General features: G+C 41.8%; 1 pseudogene; it reads left to right on the top strand.

The window, feature by feature from the left end:
- LOC133256521 (E3 ubiquitin-protein ligase RNF185-like) lies at window positions 1-724 on the top strand (annotated as a pseudogene).
- Window positions 725-18,380: the final 17,656 nt, after the last annotated feature.

Below are 18,380 nucleotides of genomic sequence, written 5' to 3'. Positions count from 1 at the left end.
ATGTTGAGCAAGGGGTCCTTGGCCTATGCGTCCCCTGAGAACTTGAGTGTTGGGGGCCCAGGGGCAGCAGCAGTGGTGCTGGTGAGAGTGAAGGCCAAGACAGCACCTTGGAGTGCAGCATCTGCCTGGACACAGCCATGGAGGCCACCATCAGCCTGGGCGGCCTCCTCTTCTCTTGGCCATGTTTACATCAGTGGCTGGAGACAAAACCTAACAGACAGGTGTGTCCCGTTGGCAAAGCTGGCATCAGCAACAACAAAGTCATCCTGTTCCACAGCAGGGGCAGCCCTGGGCGGCAGGCCCCCAGAGAGCAGACCCCTCCTCGCCCTCAAGGCCAGAGGCCAGAGCCGGAGAACAGAGGGGGATTCAAGGGTATAGATTTAGAGATGGTGGCTTCCAGATATATTTTGGAGTTGGGGTCTTTCCCTGTGGCATGTTTGCCACAGCATAGACCATGAACGATGGGTGGCCTTCTGCAGCTGTCCCGGGAATGCCCCAGTATGTGGACAAGCAGTTTCTTTTATGCCCCTTCCTCTTTGCGGCACTGGTGATCATGTTCTGGTTATTGATTGCCTAATGCTGGGCTCCTGGCCCACATCCACAGCAGGGCCTTTGGATTGGTGATACTTCCTTGATGTTTTGCTTCCTGGCTAATCCTGACCTTTGGAAATAGTGGGGTCAGTGACATGTCAAGGAGTCTTGCTTCTCCATCAGAGTTTTGGGACTTAAGACCAATTGAGGACCCTGGAGTATGGCCACAGACCCTGCTGTAATCTCAGGCCTTAGCATTGAGTCGTCCCTTACCAGTTATCCCGTGAAATCCTATTCCAGTGGGCTCAGCAGGTCTTGACTCTGCACAGGGAAGAGGCAGGAGGAGAACTATCAGTACAATTTCACTTGAAGTTAATATTACATAAATAAAGGGATGAACAAAATATGGAAACTTCCTTCCATCTCTTTATCCCTTGGTGAGTGGCCTCTGAAGTCAATTGTTGTTGTTCAGTCACTAAGTCATGTCTGATTCTTTGCAACCCCATGGATTGTAGCACACCCGGCTCCTCTGTCCTTCACCATCTCCCGGAGTTTGCTCAAACTCACGTCTGTTGATTTAGTGATGCCATCCAACCATCTCATCCTCTGTCACCCACTTCTCCTTCTGCCCTCAATCTTTCCCAGCTTCAGAGTCTTCCAATGAGTTGGCTCTTCCCATCAGGTGCCCAAAGGATTGTGGCACTCCTCATACAGAGGTTCCCCTTCCCCCTCCAGAAACAGACAGTGCTGTTCTGTCTTATTTCCTCCTCCTTCTCTTCAGAAGAGATGCAAGAAATTGCTGTCCTGTTAAGATCATAATTACAGCAGCTGGAGCTGGAGTCGAGTCATGAACTCACCAGAAACCTAAAGATCTTTCATTGCTTCTGGGCCATGCTCAGTGTCTTTGGCTCCAGAAATGTTTGAATGACCTCCTGATTTCCTGGCGTAGATTATACCCAAAGACATGTGGTTGCCCATCAGCTTCCCCCAAAAACTGTGCACACCTGCCTCCTGCCTGAGGACACCAATGTAGGTGACTGCCCAGGTCAGAACTGACTGTTAGGAAAGACCTGCTGTCTGGACTTAGGTGGGATTCTGAGCTTGGATGCAGGGACAACTGAGCAAGCAGCCCATCCCCAAGGCTGCAGAAGCTCCTGGTGTATTCCTTTTCCAAAGGAAACTGGGGCCCTTGTCAAGTCATCCCAACAGCATATAGAAGACCACTCTCCTCAGAAGCCAAATTGTCCTTAATGAAGAGGGAGGGACAGGAGAGACCTGCACATAACTCTGATTTTTGTATGGCTCCAAGACCCCCCACATGTGTGCTGAAACCAGAGAAACACACGACTCTAGAGCAGGCAGCCCCTGGTGGTTGGTAAAGCCAGATACAGAGCCTAGGAGCCTTAGCACGAGGATAGAATGTACTCTTCCTGTGGAAATTCTCCCCTGGAAACTTCCATGGAGTTTTTCTTGTCAAACCCTTGATTTGATTTTCAACTTCACAAGCTTGTGGCTTCCCTGGTGGCTCAGATGGTAAAGCATCTGCCTGCAGTGCAGGAGACCCAGGTTCGATTACTGCATTGGGAAGGTCCCCTGGAGAAGGGAATGGCAACCCACTCCAGTATTCTCGTCTGGAGAATTCCATGGATAGAGGAGCCTGGCAGGCTACAGTCCATAGGGTCACAAAGAGTCAGACATGACTGAGTGACTAACACTTTCACTTTTCACAAGCTTACACAGTGAAGTGAGTTAAAAAGAGAAAAAACAAATATTGTGTATTAAAGTGTGACTTTCCAGGTGGCACAGCATGGTGGTGTAGTTAAAGACTCTACCTGCCAATGCGGGAGAAAGGAGACGTGGGTTTGATCCCTGGGTCAGGAAGATTCCCTGGAGAAGGAAATTGCAACCCACTCCAGTATTCTTGCCTGGGGAATCCCATGGACAGAGGAGCAGGGCAGGCTACAGGCCATGGTGTCCCAAAGAGCTGGACATGATGGAACATAAACACATACACATTAATGCATATATATGAAGTCTAGAAAAATGGTATTGATGAATCTAACTGCAGGGAAGGGATGGAGACGAGATGTAGAAAATGGACTTGTGAATACAGTGAGGGCAGGAGAGAGTGGGACAAACGGAGAAAATAGGATTGACATATATACACTACCATGTGTAAAATAGACAGTTGCTAAATTGGCAAATAACACAGGGACCCCAGCACAGTACTCTGTGATAACCTAGAGGGGTGGGAATGGGTGGGGGAGGGAGGCTGAATAGGGAGGTGATGTGTATATAATTATGCCTGATTTGTATTGTATGGCAGAAACCAACACGACATTGTAAAGCAATTTTCCTCCAATTAAAAAAAAAAAACAACAAAAACGATATTGTAACAAATTCAATAAAGACTTTCAAAATGGTACACATCAAAAAAAATTTTTTTTAATTTTTTTCTTTTTTTCTTTTTTTTTAAATTTTATTTAATTTTTAAACTTTACATAATTGCATTAGTTTTGCCAAATATCAAAATGAATCCGCCACAGGTATACATGTGTTCCCCATCCTGAACCCTCCTCCCTCCTCCCTCCCCATACCATCCCTCTGGGTCGTCCCAGTGCACTAGCCCCAAGCATCCAGTATCGTGCATCGAACCTGGACTGGCATCTCATTTCATACATGATATTTTACATGTTTCAATGCCATTCTCCCAAATCTTCCCACCCTCTCCCTCGTCCCAATCATAAAATTTTTTTTTAATTTTATGATTCTCTCAGTCATTTGGTTTCTGGAACACTAGGTTATGTGGTTCCTTACGTAACTTCCAGGAATGACAGGGGCATTTTAATTTGCTTCCTAGGAATGGCTGACTATTTTGGATTTTGTAAGCACATCTGAAAAATTTTAAACATGTTTTCTTTTATCCCATGGTTTGTGGGAGGAGATTAGCTCAGCTAATGAGGTCCATCTTTTCCCCTAATAATGTGAGTAAACTAGTTACGGTGCTATTAAAAATGCATTCAAATTGATTGGCAGAGATGCCTGTAGGTATAAAGAAGGGAAGGAAAAGTGGAAAGATGGAAGGAAGGAAGAAAGGAAAAACAGACTGTCCTGGTAGAAGTTATAAAATGCAAAATATATGTATTAGAGCAGAAAAAGGCATCACCAAAGTACAGCAGCAGAGAGTATCAGGGAAACCTTTTAAATCCATGATTCTAGCCACTTCTCTTCATAGGCATGGATCACATACTCAAAGAGATTAGATAACTTACCCAGAGTTTGTGGTGGACAATAGCAGTGCCAGGACTGGGAAAATCAGGAATCAATTTTTGAATGCTCGTTATGCCAAGGGCTTAAAAAATGTTCTCTCCCAGTGTGATGGCTTGAATTGTAACCTTCTCCCCCAATTCCAGGTTCAAGTCCTAAACCATAATACTCCAGAATGTACTGACTTTATTTGGAGATAGGGTTTTTTATAGAAGTAATCAAGTTAAAATAAGCAATAGGGTCCTAATCCAACATGATTGGTGTTCTTATGAAAAGGGGAAATTTAGACATAGACATGGATATGGAGAGAACACCATATGAACTTGAAGATGGCCACCTACAAGCCAAGGGGAGGGGCCTGGAACAGAGCCTTCCCTCACAGCTCTTGGAAGGAACCAAGCCTGCTAACCCCTTGGCCTTAGACTTTTGGTCTCCAGAACTGTGGTACAATGTTTTTGTATTTTAAGCTACCCGGTTTGTGGTACTTTTTTATGACAGCTCTAGAAATTGATTTGGAGAAGGCAATGGCACCCCACTCCAGTACTCTTGCCTGGAAAATCCCATGGATGGAGGAAAATACTCAGATAGCGACCATGGGGTCGCTAAGAGTTGAACAAGACTCAGCGACTTCACTTTCACTTTTCACTTTCCTAACATTGGAGAAGGCAATGGCAACCTACTCCAGTGTTCTTGCCTGGAGAATCCTAGGGACGGGGAAGCCTGATGGGCTGCCATCTATGGGGTCGCACAGAGTTGGACACGACTGAAGTGACTTAGCAGCAGCAGCAGCAGAAATTGATTGATCCCAGGACTTCCCTGGTGGCTCAGTGGTAAAGAATCTTCCTGCCAATGTAGGAGACACCAAAGATGCAGGTTCAATCCTTGGGTCAGCAAGATCCCCCAGAGTAGGAAATGGCAACCTGCTCCAGTATTCTTACCTGAAAAATTCCATGAACAGAGGAGCCTGGTGGGCTGTAGTCCATGGGGTCGCAAAGAGTTGGACGTGACTGAGCATGCATGCCTGCACATCCTATTAGGCAGACATTGTTTTCCCTGACTTGTAGGAGGAGCCTGAATGGTGTTAACCTGGGGATTTGGGACCACAGTCTAGGTGAGTCAGATTTGGAGGTCACACCTCTTCTGTTATGTGAGGTGGCTCCTCTGGGAGGGTGAGTTACAATGCAAATGGATATCCTGTGTCCCTCCTTTGTCCCATAGTGTTTCTGCATGAAACTCCCCATTAAAAACCTCAAAGCATTTAGTGACCATTCAACTTCCTTCACAGTCAAGTTATGTAGTCTTTCTTTTAAAGAGAGGGTTTTTTCGTCAAGTGTTTGCAACTGTGAGAATAGGTAGGCCTTGGATAGAGAGAGCTAAGCCCTCAGCTTTAGCAGTTGGAGAATTTAAACACTTCACCCTCTCCAGTGGTTCATTTCACTTTGAACCCAAATGCCTACAGCTGCAACTAGAAATAGTATAATCAGTCAAGTGTCAGGTCACGTCCTGCAGAAGTTAAGATGCAGCTCTTCTTTTCAACAGCAGAAAGCCCACTGTGAATGGGGCTAAAATGTGAGGTTAGAAGGCCTGCCGGAGTGATATTAAACAGTGTTAAAAGCAGTTTCGGTGCAGGAGATATGTGTCTGTACCTAGGTGGTTCCACTTCTAGAAACAGAGTTCTAACAAATAGTTTCTCTCAATGGTAGTGCATAAGCTCTGGTAGATTTCTAAACTGAGATAATGATTTTATAGAAAAATTATGTTTTATAGAATCATGTTTTGTAGAAGAAGCACATTTATGTACTTGAAATTTTTTTGTGTTTTGAAATGTCTAAATTTCAGCTTTCTAGCTGTGAAATGTGGTAAAAGCTCCTTTATGGGATTGTGAGGGTGAAATAAGATGTGTGTTGGGAGGTTTGGGAAAGTTAAGAACCCAACTCTAAGGGGGAGTTTTAACCAGACTGTAAGTTTACCCAGGTAAACATTAAAACAGCCATAGAATCCATTGATTCAAAGTTATAGCAAAAGTTCCTTCCTCCTAATTTTGAGTCTGGACTGAGTGTACTTGTGTATATCATGTTTTGACCCTTTAGGGGAAAAGCAAATTTAAGGTCTTGATATTATTAACTGGTATCAACTCATAGTTGATAAATAACTTAAAGCTACATCTAAAGGTTTTCTATTTGTCTTTGTGTTCCTGGCTCTAATGAATCAGACATGATTTGCACTGGTCACTGTCCAAAGTTTGAGTGAAAAAAAATGGTTAAGAAGGCAACTGGCTATGTCATACTCAGAGTGCAAAACCCAGCCACACAGCACAATGTCTCACTGTTCTTTCTTCCAAGCCATCTGGATGGGTTTATGGGAGTCAGGAGGAAAGGAGAGGTCATATGAGATTTGGAGAAACTTTATGGTTGGAGGTGGCAGAAGGTGCCTGCCAAAGTAGGTGTGTGAGATCAAAGTATATGGTGGTGGTTGAGACTGTGGCTCTAGAGATAAGCTTTCTGGGTTTAACTCTAAGCCTTGGTCTCCTCGTCCCTAAAATGGGAATGACAGAAGTGTGCTGATGAAATGAGTCAGCCTTGTAAGCCTCTGAGGCCATTCTCACTGTGCTCACTGCCGGTTTTCCTTACTCTCTTCTAGGGATGGTTGGTTTCTGTGTCCTCTCCCCCATCAGGCTCTGAGCTCCTTGAGGAGCCTTCTGGATTCTTCTTCATCTTTTTATCTTCTTACATAAATATTGTTGAGTGGATGAGCTATAAGAGCTCTGGAGTATTGTTCACCTTCACTCTCAGCCTCAGCTGACATTCCCACCATTGAGGATAAGGTGGAAGTAAGTTAGACAGGATTTGTTCAGTCAGAAAATTGCAGAAGTTAGAATGGATAATGGCTTACATTTTTGAAACTCTAATTCTCGATGTAGATAAGACATGCAAATATAACAGATCATGGATAGCACCTCAGTGTCAGTTGCAATAGTTTTAAAAGTTAAGGCTCAATGGTGGGTAGGAACTATAGTTAATATATTGTAATAACCTATAATGGAAAAGAATCTGAAAAAGAATGTATATATATATATATATATGTATAACTAAGGGTCAAAAGAGGCATTGAAGGTTTGTTACTATTTAGAGAGTGTAGCAAGTGTCTGCTTAGAACAAAGTGGCTGAATATAAAATTTGTCTTCAAGGAGCAGCACCAAGGGTAAGGTCATTCTTTTACAGATATTGAGCGGCTCATTTGTCATTACGGTCCTATGCTGTCCTGCCTGTGTCTTTCTTTCTGGCCTCGAGTGGCCTTGCCTTTGTCTCCATCCCATCCTTCCTCTCTTGCTGTGTTAGGGGTGTTGGTGTCATGCTGGTCCTGTCATAAGGGAGGAACCACTTGTCCTGATACTTCCCAGCTTTCACTCTTTCCTTATCCCACATTGATCAAAGCAAAGTAAGCACTCAATAGATGTTGGCCGAATTTAGTTCCTGTCTCCCTCTCTTCTGCCCTCTCTTTTCCCCAAGGCCAAACAGGCCAAAACCAGACACATGTAGCTTTGAGACTCATGAAATTCAACACATTTTCTAGGGTCAGAAATGAAGTATTAGATTAGCTCACATGCTGTGAGGAATAGTAAATAAGCAGTGGGTTTTATACCCACAGTGAGTTTACATTTTCCCAGCTCTCAGCTTTGAAGTCTTATTGATCTGTAAAAGGAAACATAGGGCTATTATCATAAATCCCCCAGAATACAAGGGTCCTGCAAATAGATTCAATGGCTTGAGTTTGTGTGCTGTGAATTGTGGGGGAGGTGGACTTGGAAGTGGAGGGGTGGGCTGTTCCGTGGGGACAGCTTCCTCCTCTGCTGTCACTACTGGAGCCACCGAGAGGTTGTGAAGCTCATGATCTGTGTGTTTCTGTGTCTGTCTCCTCACTCCTTGTTCATGTAGGATTTATGAAAATGGTTTATTGGAGGGTAGAGTCTGATTGTCCTTTAGAAATTATATTTTTGAAATTTCTTGTATGACTTGACTTTTTGCAGAAAGATTTATAAACTTAAAATTTGAATGGTGTGTGTTTGTGTGTGTGTGTGTATGTGTGTGTGTAGTGTGTATGTGTGTGTGTGTAGTGTGTGTATGTTGAGAGTGTATACTAGGAAGGGCCCAGGAATGGTTTAGAACCAGCTGGGCCAGTTCTACATTCAAGATAAAAACAAGAAAAGAACCATTTATCCTATTACGGAAAAGAATCTGAAAAAGAATACACAGACACACACATATAAGGAAAGAAGGAAGTATTAGTTGCTCAGTTGTGTCTGACTCTTTGTGACCTTACAGACTTTAGCCCATTAGGCTCCTCTGTCCATGGAATTCTTTAGGCAAGAATACTGGAGCAGGTTGCCATTCCTTCTGCAGGGGATCCTCCCGACTCAAGGATTGAACCCAGGTTTCCTGCATTGCATGCAGATTATTTACTGTCTGAGTCACCAGGGCAGCCTATATATATATATACATATATACATATGTATACACATGTATATATATATACACACACACATACACACACACATAATTAAAGGTCAAAAGGGGCATTGAAGGTTTGTTACTATTGAGAGGTGGAGAAGGCTCTTGAGAGTCCTTTGTACTGCAAGGAGATCCAACTAGTCCATCCTAAAGGAGATTAGTCCTGAGTGTTCACTGGAAGGACTGATGCTGAAGCTGAAACTCCAATACTTTGGCCACCTGATGTGAAGAACTGACTCAATTGGAAAAGACCTTGGTGCTGGGAAAGATTGAAGGCAGGAGGAGAAGGGGATGACAGAGGATGAGATGGTTGGATGACATCATGGACTCAATGGACATGAGTTTGGGTAAACTCTGGGAGTTGGTTGTGGACAGGGAGGTCTGGCATGCTGTGGTCCATGGGGTTACAAAGAGCTGGACACGACTGAGTGACTGAACCGAGAGGGTGTAGCAAGTATCTGCTTAGAACAAAGTGATTGAATATAAAATTTGCCTTCAAAGAACAACATCAAGGGTAAGGTCGTTTTTTACAGATATTGAGCAGCAGTTGGGAAGGGCAGTTGGGAAACCTGTGTTCTACCTCTTTGGCTCTGTTCAGTGGAAGGACATGGACTGCTTCTTTGGTGCACCATGCCTAGTGGACTAGGTTGTAGGCATTTTCTTATTCTGCCTTGTGAACAAGCTCCCTTGGAGGCAGAGCCGTGCTAAGCAGTACTTCCTCAGCTACGTGCGTTCTTGCACTAAGAAGGGACCATGAATGTCACTTGCATATATGAGTGGACATAACACTGATGCACAGTACAACTCCATAGAAGGCAGCAATCAGTCTTTAAGCTGAGGAAATTTTTTTTTTATAAGATATATTAATAGAAAGTATTCATAAAGCAGCATTTCCCAAAGTTGAGTTCCATAGAAGACCAGTCTCTCTCCCCCAAAAATGCACAAAAAGGGTGGGTTTGGAGTCTAAGGTTTAGTATATTTGGGAAATGTTTGTGAACTAGATCTTCCTCTTGGAATTTCATGATGTAGACTAACTTGTCACAGGCTCTGAGAAATCTTACAGTGAAGACTGTCATCTAACTTTGTTTTATCTAGTGTTTCTCAAACATAGTTTACTTTGGAATAGTTCTTTTTTGCATAATATCAATTAACATCCTAGATAATGATGTTTCTTGTAACACACTTTTGAAAGTGCTAAAGTACAAATCTTAGGGTTAGCAGGAGGAGGATTATTTTGAATTGTGCTGATTCTGGCAAAATTATTTTCTTCCTGTCAAAATATAGAGAGGCCTACAAAATGCCTTGTACTCAGTACTACACAGAAGGCAATATTTTGCAGTAGGTATTGTTGCCAAGTGAGCATTAGGGAAGCAACGCATCTCAGGGTTTCTGCAGTGGTACTGAATCTATGCAAAGGCAAAGGAAACAAGAATTGCTTTGAGTTGCAGAACTCTGGTACTGACTGACTCTGACCTGTTGCATAAATAGAATCTGAAGCTTCTCTGCAGCTGCTCAGGGAGTATTTACTAATTACCTACTAGTCTCTAACCCTCTGCTGAGCTCTGATGATGCAACTGAGAAAGGCTCAGCCTCTGTTCTTGCAGACTAGTGAGGAAGACCTTAAAGGACACAGGTAAAACCACTGTACCACAAGGCACCCTGTGAACGGGGAAGCCTAGTGGGTCATTATCTGCAAAGGAGAAGCCCCTAGTCGAACCTCACTGGGGCAGCAAAGTTTGTCAGAAGAAGGTGGCAGGCATGTAGAGGTGTGAAGGATGAAGGGGGCATTGGGAAGAGCATCACGGACAGAGGCAATGGCCTGTGCAAAACCTGGGAGAAGAGCCAACATGGCATGTTTGGAGAACTTAGAGTAGATGAGTGGGGCTAGAATGCTGTGTTTGAGGAGTATGACTGACTGATAGACAGTGCTATACATGTTACTGCTGGATCATGAGCGGCCCTGACTACCATGCTGCTGAGTGTTTTTTTTTTTTTTTTTAATCTCTGTGATTAGTTCAGGGACTGGTCCAAAGAGGCGAGCAGCCTGTGGGGACATCCTGGCATGTGAATTGAACAGCTGAGAAATAGGAGGGACTGGATCAGTGGATGACTTAGGACCAGACAATAAGACAAAGATCTGGGTAAGAGTATATTCCCACACCCACCCATCTATGGATTTCAGTGACATTCTAGTGAGGAGAAATGAGCAGTTAGGCCAGAAGCCCCCCAAACCCATGCATAGTATTGGATGCTTGGTGGTTTATGTGAGTTCACACCTCTTTCTGTGGCCATATTATTTGTTAGCATTCTGTGTTATTTATTACAGAGTCCGCATTAATGAATTCTCAGCTAATCTTTCTTATTTATCTCCTCATTTATTCTGTAAGTGTTTATTGAGCATCTGGCAGGGCCAGGTGCTGAGGATATAATACATGACAAAAGTTACAGTCTGCCCTACAGTCTAGAGTGGGAGGCTGACGTTACTCAACGAATCTTAGTAATAAACATAAAACCACAATTGTGATAAGTGCCATGAAGAAGTAAGTACATGGCGGTGTGAGATCAGTCTTCAACATCAGGAAAGCCTTCCTTGACAAAGCAGGCTATAGGCTGACAACTGAAGAGTGAACACAAGTTAACTAAGTGTACAGGAGGGGAGAGCAAATAGGAGGTGGGAGCTTGGTGCATTCAAGCAACTGAAGGGAGTGTGGCTGGAGCCCAGGGAGTAAGGGGTGGTGGTGGTGCAGTAGAGACTGGGAGTTAGAAGATTCTAGTCTCTGTGGAGCCTCAGAGCTGTAAGGAATTTGCTTTTGTTCTAAGAGCAATGCACAAATTTTGAACACTTTTAAACAAGAGGTTACGTCATCAGATTTCTGTTTTATTTTTCTTCGAATGCCAAGTATCTTCTATATCCTTTTATTATCATCATAATCTTTGTTTGCATCAAGATACATAGCAATGACAGCAGGTTTCTTTTTAAAGCTTTCTATTAAATACTAAATATCTTTCCCCATTTTAATTTTACGTTACTCTGCTGAGAAAAAAATTAAAACAAGTTATCTGAAGCTGGACACACTTCCATGATTAGATGGGCTATGTGAAAGCTGGTGACTTTGTTCTTCCTGCTGTCTGAACATGTCCAGGCTCTAGAAAGTTGGGATCAGATTATAATTATTTTTGAAAAGTTTACTACAAATGGATGACCTGTTAGAAGCCAGGTTTCCAAATAAGGATGAGGGTAAGAGAGGGATATTTTCTTTCAGAAACAAAATTTCTGAAGAGTGCTAGTCCAAAAAACAGTTGCAGGAGGGGTAGAATCTCAACATGAGCTTCAAACTACTGTCTCTGTGACGGCATAGTAGTGGCCTTGCCGAAGCACAGGATGATCAAGGAGGGGGTCGGCTAAGTTTGACTGTTCTCAACTGTGTTAGCTGGGGAATGGAGGAGTTTATTGACCAGTGGGTGTCAAATGGTTTGAAGCTTGATTGGTACTGAATTGTCTAAGAAGTTTCTTCTCAGATTTGTAATTTGAGGTTATGCTGATTGCATCATGGAGAATATATTAGAGGGAGTGAGAATGGATCAGGGTGTGTAGATCTGGCTATTGTGAGAATCCAGGCTAAAGATGGTGGTACCTTGGACTAAAGTGGTGGATGTGGAGGTGGAAAGAAATCAAAGCCTTCAAGCGCCATTTAGGGAGTAAGATTTATGGTCATGGTGATGCATTGTGTGTAGAGCAGGGAGAGAAAATAGGTCTCCTAGACTTTGTGCAACTAAGGTAGAGATTTTAGAGAAAAGATTGTACGATCAGTTTTAGTTACATAGGAGCTGAGAAAAGAGTTCTGGAGACTGACATGTAGTTTGAGAGCATTGGTGTTTGAAGAGTGATTGGTGCTGTGATACATGTGAAAAGCGTTTGGGAGACACTGAAGACAGGAGGACTCAAGCTGAGGAAAGACTTGAGGAGACCCAGTCTTCAGAGGAGCCTGAGAAGGACCAGCCAGAGAAGAGAAAAATCAGAAACATGAGGTATAAAAGAAAAGGGAAGTGATTACTTAAAAACAAAAGATGTGGTCATCAACGTTGATTTGCCATAGTAACATCAAATATGATGAGGAATAAAAATGAAAATTGGATCTAGTAACATGGAGGTGATTGTTGACCTTAATGAGAATTGATTTTTTTAGAGAGGAGGGGCAAGGGTCTGAATGGAACATCTTTCATACTATCAGTCATAAGGACTCCCTCATGATTCTGGGTATTTTTGCTGTGAGCGACTTTGCTGTAGACATCTTTGCCACAAGCATTTTTGCCATATAACTTATTGGCTGTAAGGCAATTTTGCTGTGAAAGATAAAATAACTGGCTGAAGGTCTGGTTTCACAGTTTGGTTTCAACTGGTTGTTAGCATGTCTTTGGTTAGAAACATTACTGATGGCTTTATTGAGCTGACAGAGAGTTGAACCACATTTCCCATAGAACTTTGGAACATCTACCAACGGACATGTGACAATATGCCAAGAACAAATAATGGGATAGAAGCTTTCACGACATGACACAAACTTCAATTACCAATATGCATCCTAGTACTTGGAAATCGAGACTCCTCTTGATGAAGGAAAAGTGTGATGCCAAATGAGATGAATCGACAAACAAAAAAAAAAATTTTTTTAAAGATTTTACTATCAATAAAAGATTTTGAAGACAAGTGCTTAGGTACAACTCACAAAATAAAATCAGTTATCTTCACAATATTGCCATGAATCTATACATGTTTTAAGTGTATTCAAATATTTTGTGTTTTGCAACAAATTCTTTTTAGTTTTCTTGTTCCTTTCTCATGTTTCAATATTTCCATTTTAATGACCCTCTTTTTTCATTATCTTAACTTTTATGGCAAAATTGCCTTATGGCTAATTAGTTATGCAATGAAAATGTTTGCCGCAAAAAATACTTGCATCAAAGATCTTTAGGGCAAAGGAACTTATGGCGAAAATATTGGACACATCCTTCATATACTGCAGTATAGAGGCAAGTAAACTAGATGCATTCAGTAGCTGTGTGTATTCCCAGGCCTGATACTCTGAGTGTAAGATCAGGTAAACAGTATCCTTTATACAGTGGTATGGAAATAAGCCCTTTCCTCTGGACTACATGTTGAACACACACACACACACTGAATGTGCTTTATTTAAGTACCCTGAGGTACATGATTACCTTCTGTCTCACTTATCTTTAACTAAAGGGTATTCAATAGACTCTTGTTAGATTATAATTGCTTTTTTGTTTAAAATTATAGTTGTTTGTTTAAAAGTCTTTTGAAATACACTAAAATGCTGAAAGTGCTTCATCAAATTTTTCTGTGTTGAAATGAAGTAGAAGAATTATTAGACTTAATGTTGTTAAAAAAACAAAATCCTCTACTTTTACAGCCATCCCACAGAGAACCTGAAAAAAAAAATGGAAAAACCCCACTTTTTTCCCAGAAGGCTGTAGCTGATTAGTTTTGGTAGATACTGAATGCCTTCAAAATTCCTGCTTAGGTCAGACTCCTTGAATATAATTTATCCTTTGTTTATCCTCTTGGGCAATGAGAATAAGAATTTGTCTCCAACTTATATTACCCCACTTTATTGAACCACTCTGCAAAAACTGAAGTGTGATTTACGGTAATGTTTCATAACAGCCAGTATTAATAAAATGGGTAAAGGTTTTGCAGGCTCTAAATTTTGGAGGAAAAAAGAATATTATAGATTGCAATTTAAAAAAGAACTGGGTTAAATTCAGTTTTCAGACACAAGGGCTATCTGTCTGCTTATATTTCTGCTGGTTGTGTGAAAAATGCATTAAGTATCACACACTTATTTAAAAACCATTTTAATCTTATGTGACCAATGATAGAATGCCATATACTTTCAGAAGGCACATCCATTTTGTCTCGTTCTTGAGGGCAGTAGTTCTCCCCATGTGGTCCTGGGACCAGCAGCAGTAACATCAACTGGAGACTGTTGCATGTAATTCTGCAGCCCCACCCAGATCTATGGGCTTCCCAGGTGGCACAGTAGTAGAGAATTCGCCTGCCAAAACAGGAGACAAAGGAGATTTGTCTTTTGATCCCTGGGTTGGGAAGATCCCCTGGAGGAGGAAGTGGCGACACACTGCAGTGTTTTTTGCTTGGAAAATTCCATTGGCAGAGGAGCCTGGCGGGCTCCAGTACATAGAGTCATAGAGTCAGATAAGACTGAGCACGTGCGTGCACAGGTACACACGCGCACACACACACACACACACACACACACACACGGATGCACACAGCCCAGACCTACAGGAAGAGACATTCAGGGGCTGAGACCCAGGAATTCCTGTTTCAACAAGCCCTGCACATGGTGCTGATTCATGTACAAGTTTTTAGAGCCACTGATTTGGGGGAAGAAATATCTCAGTGTATGTATGTGTCTGCACGTGTATGTGTCCATACTAAAGTAAACATATTTAATTTTTATTTTAGTAAAATGTAAATAAACATTTACACCCCAAAATAAACGTCAGAAACTGTCTCAAAGGGAGAGGAGAAATCAGAATATTTTGCTCGCTCTATGAATGTATGCTCATTTCACTTTTGGCTCTTCATGGTTATAGTGTCCTGGGTTCTCCCTGAAGCAGTGGTTGTCCCTTGGATTGTCATTCAAGGATTCCAAGAACAGGGCTGTTGAAGATTTACTCTTTGTTACACTCACCAGGGAGCATGGAGATCATTTCTTTTAAGATTCCATCTAAAGAGCACTTACCACAAGCCAGGCACTGTGCTAAGTATAATTTACATTCAATATCTTGTTTAAGCCTCAAAACAACTCTTTAAGTAGGTATTTTAATCTCTACATCACACATTAGGACACTGAAGCTCAGAGAGGCTTAAAAATGTACTTGAGCTCACTCAGATGGTCAGCAGCAGACACAGGATTTAAACCTATGTATTTAGTTATTATATCTTGCCAATGTGGACGTCACCATCACAAAAGGGCTTTCTTGTTAGCTATTCCTGTCAATTTATACCTTGAAGCCCAAGGCTCCAGCTTTCTTTTCCCAACCATGATTGGCTTGGAGCTTTTGAATTTGATAATACCATATACTCAGTTAAATAAAGAGTCATTAGTAGGATACCCAAGGATGCTTTTGAGAATTGTGGAGAATGGAGGAGAGATGAACTTGAACATGAACATGAACGCTTACGAGAAGCTGGAGGAAATGGGATCTTCATTATATAGTGGTAGAAAGCCCAGCAAAATTGTATCTTGCAATTCTGTGGAAAGTGGAATTTGGAAACGATGAAGGGGAATATTTAGCTGAGGAGTTTTCCATCACAGTGTTGAACACATACTCTGGTTTCTTTTTTGCTACTTATAGTAAGATGTGAAAGGGAAAAGACAAATTGAGGTAAGAAATTTTAAATAAAAAGGAACCAAGATTTGATGATTTGGGAAATTCTCAGCCTATCTGGATTGCAGAAGGTGTTAAAATTAAGAGATTAGCAGACAGAAAATTGTGTTTTCAAGAAAAATCTGAGACTGTGGCTGGACAAACTTCTGCTAATACCTCAGAAAGATCAAAAGGTCAACCTTCAGTCACAGAAGAACTTCTTTGAAGAGATTACATTTCCTCAGAGAATGATTGGGGTTATATTAGTTTCCCGGGATCCACCATTTATATTTGTAAACTGGGGATGAGAAGGCAATGGCACCCCACTCCAGTACTCTTGCCTGGAAAATCCCATGGATGGAGGAGTCTGGTAGGCTGCAGTCCATGACGTGGATAAGAGTCGGATACGACTGAGTGACTTCCCTTTCACTTTTCACTTTCATGGATTGGAGAAGGAAACGGCAACCTACTCCAGTGTTCTTGCCTGGAGAATCCCAGGGACCGGGGAGCCTGGTGGGCTGCCGTCTATGGGGTCGCACAGAGTCGGACATGACTGAAGCGACTTAGCAGCAGCAGCAGGGATGAGAAATTTGGGTATTTTCTAGTTTTTTTGTTTGTCCGTTTGTTTTTAGTTCCACAGGCTCCTCCATTGCTCTACTGAAGTACATTCTCTTTAATCAGTGGTGCCTATATGGAGGGATGGAATTGGTTGGTGTGTGTTCATATGGTACGCCTCCTTTGTTGCCATGGGACCTTTTATTTCCACAAGGTACCAGAGCATGCCTGTCCCCAGAAGGGCACCTCCTCGACTATACACTCTCAAAAGCTTTCCTTTTAATTTTCCAGATGCCAGTTTTCCCATCTGAGACCTGTTTTTAGTATGTTTCCACTTAGGGTGGATTCTCTACTTCTGGGGTTTATTCTGTCCAGTTCCTACTACTCCCAGACCTTCTCTGCCTTCCCTCCTCTCCCCTCTTATCCCCTTCCTTCTCCTCTCTTTCCTCTCTTCTCTGCCCTGACTCTCCACTCGGGATTTGGATATTTATTTCCTTATTTACAAGTAATTTGAAGTTTGTAATATTTTTGGATTCATATTATTGGTTTGGATCATGAGCAGTTGTATTTGTTCTCCTTGTCCATGTGTATATTTTTGTAGAAGGTGGAGAGATTCACATTTAAGTGACTGCGTTATTTTATGGCAGGGATTTTAAGCCTTGGTGTATCCTTGACATTTTGGGAGAGATCACTTTCTATAGTGGGGGGCTGCCCTGTGCATTCTAGGAGGTGATGACAGGTTGAAATCATAATGGAATCATCACACTTCAGGCATACAAAGTGGAGTCGGGGTGGGGGGCATTGAGGACCTGGTCCCAGACACAACCCTGTCTCACTGAGAACTTGAACTTTCTGTGAACTGTACCAAAGTCAAGGATGCTGCCAGCCATTTTAAACATCAGCGTCTGTAGATGCAAACTTGTGGTCTCAAGGTTGTTTTCTCTTTTAACTCTTCAGCCATTTCAGGCTACAACCAATCCTTGCCTAACAGGCACTCTTGCTTCTTGCCTGCTCCAATTATAATTCTCGACAAACAACTTATGTAACCAACTGTGACCTTGAGCTTTTAACCTTTATAAGCACTCTCTATTTTGTAGTCCAGAGGAACAAAATTTAAACGCTTCTTAAATCTGTGTCTCCCAGGCTGCAGTCTTAACAAACCCCAAGTAAACACCTTTTTACTTCAATAAGGTCTTCATTTCTGAAATTTTGGTTAATAGATGTTTAGCAGCATCCCTGGCCTTTACTCACTACGTGACAGAAACAGCCATCTCCCTGGTGTGACAACTCAAGATGCCTTTGGACATTGCTAAATGCCCTCAAAAGGGAAAATCACCCCTCAGTTGATCACCACTGTCAGATAGGGATTTCTTCTGTCTCCTTTTGCTTCACTTCTATAATTTATTGGAGACTTTCTCGATTTTATTTTTCATTTCTATCATCATGATTTAATATTCGTTGTTGTGCTCAGTGTTCCTTTTTAAAAAATGAAAACTATATTTTTATTTTTTCCATGAATGCAGTATCTTTTCTTTTAAAAGCATTATTTATAGCTATTTATTATTTTTAATACTTTATATTAAAATCAGTTATTTAAAATTTTGACATATGGTTGATTTACAATGTGTTAATTTCTTCTGAACAGCAAAGGGACTCAGCTCTACATATATATATATATTTCATATTCTTTTCTATTATGGTTTGTCACAGGATATTGAATAAAGACCTTGTTGTCTACCCATCCGATTTAAAATAGTTTGAGTTGTTTATTGTTTTGATTGCTGCTTTGACTAGCTTTGTTTCCTCTAAGTTCTCTTGTTCTGTTAGTTTATTTTGTAGTCATTCTTCTGGGAGAGTTGTTCTAATGTTTGATCACCCTTGGGTAATAATTCATACCTAAGAGTGAAGCACCACAACACTAACTGGAACCTGTTTGTGTGTGCATGGGGCATATTTTCTGGTTTTCATGTAGGGTCATTGGATGATAGTGATCCCATTTCATTGAAGAATCCTTAATATCAGTATCTATTGGTCTTTTGACCTGATTAGTTTTGCCAGAGAGGATGTGTGTGATCAATTTTCTGCTGGCCAGTTTGGGTGAGG

This window comes from Bos javanicus, chromosome 11, assembly GCF_032452875.1.
Source record: "Bos javanicus breed banteng chromosome 11, ARS-OSU_banteng_1.0, whole genome shotgun sequence".
Classification (NCBI taxonomy): Eukaryota; Metazoa; Chordata; class Mammalia; order Artiodactyla; family Bovidae; genus Bos; species Bos javanicus.
This window is presented reverse-complemented; position numbering and strand designations above follow the sequence as displayed.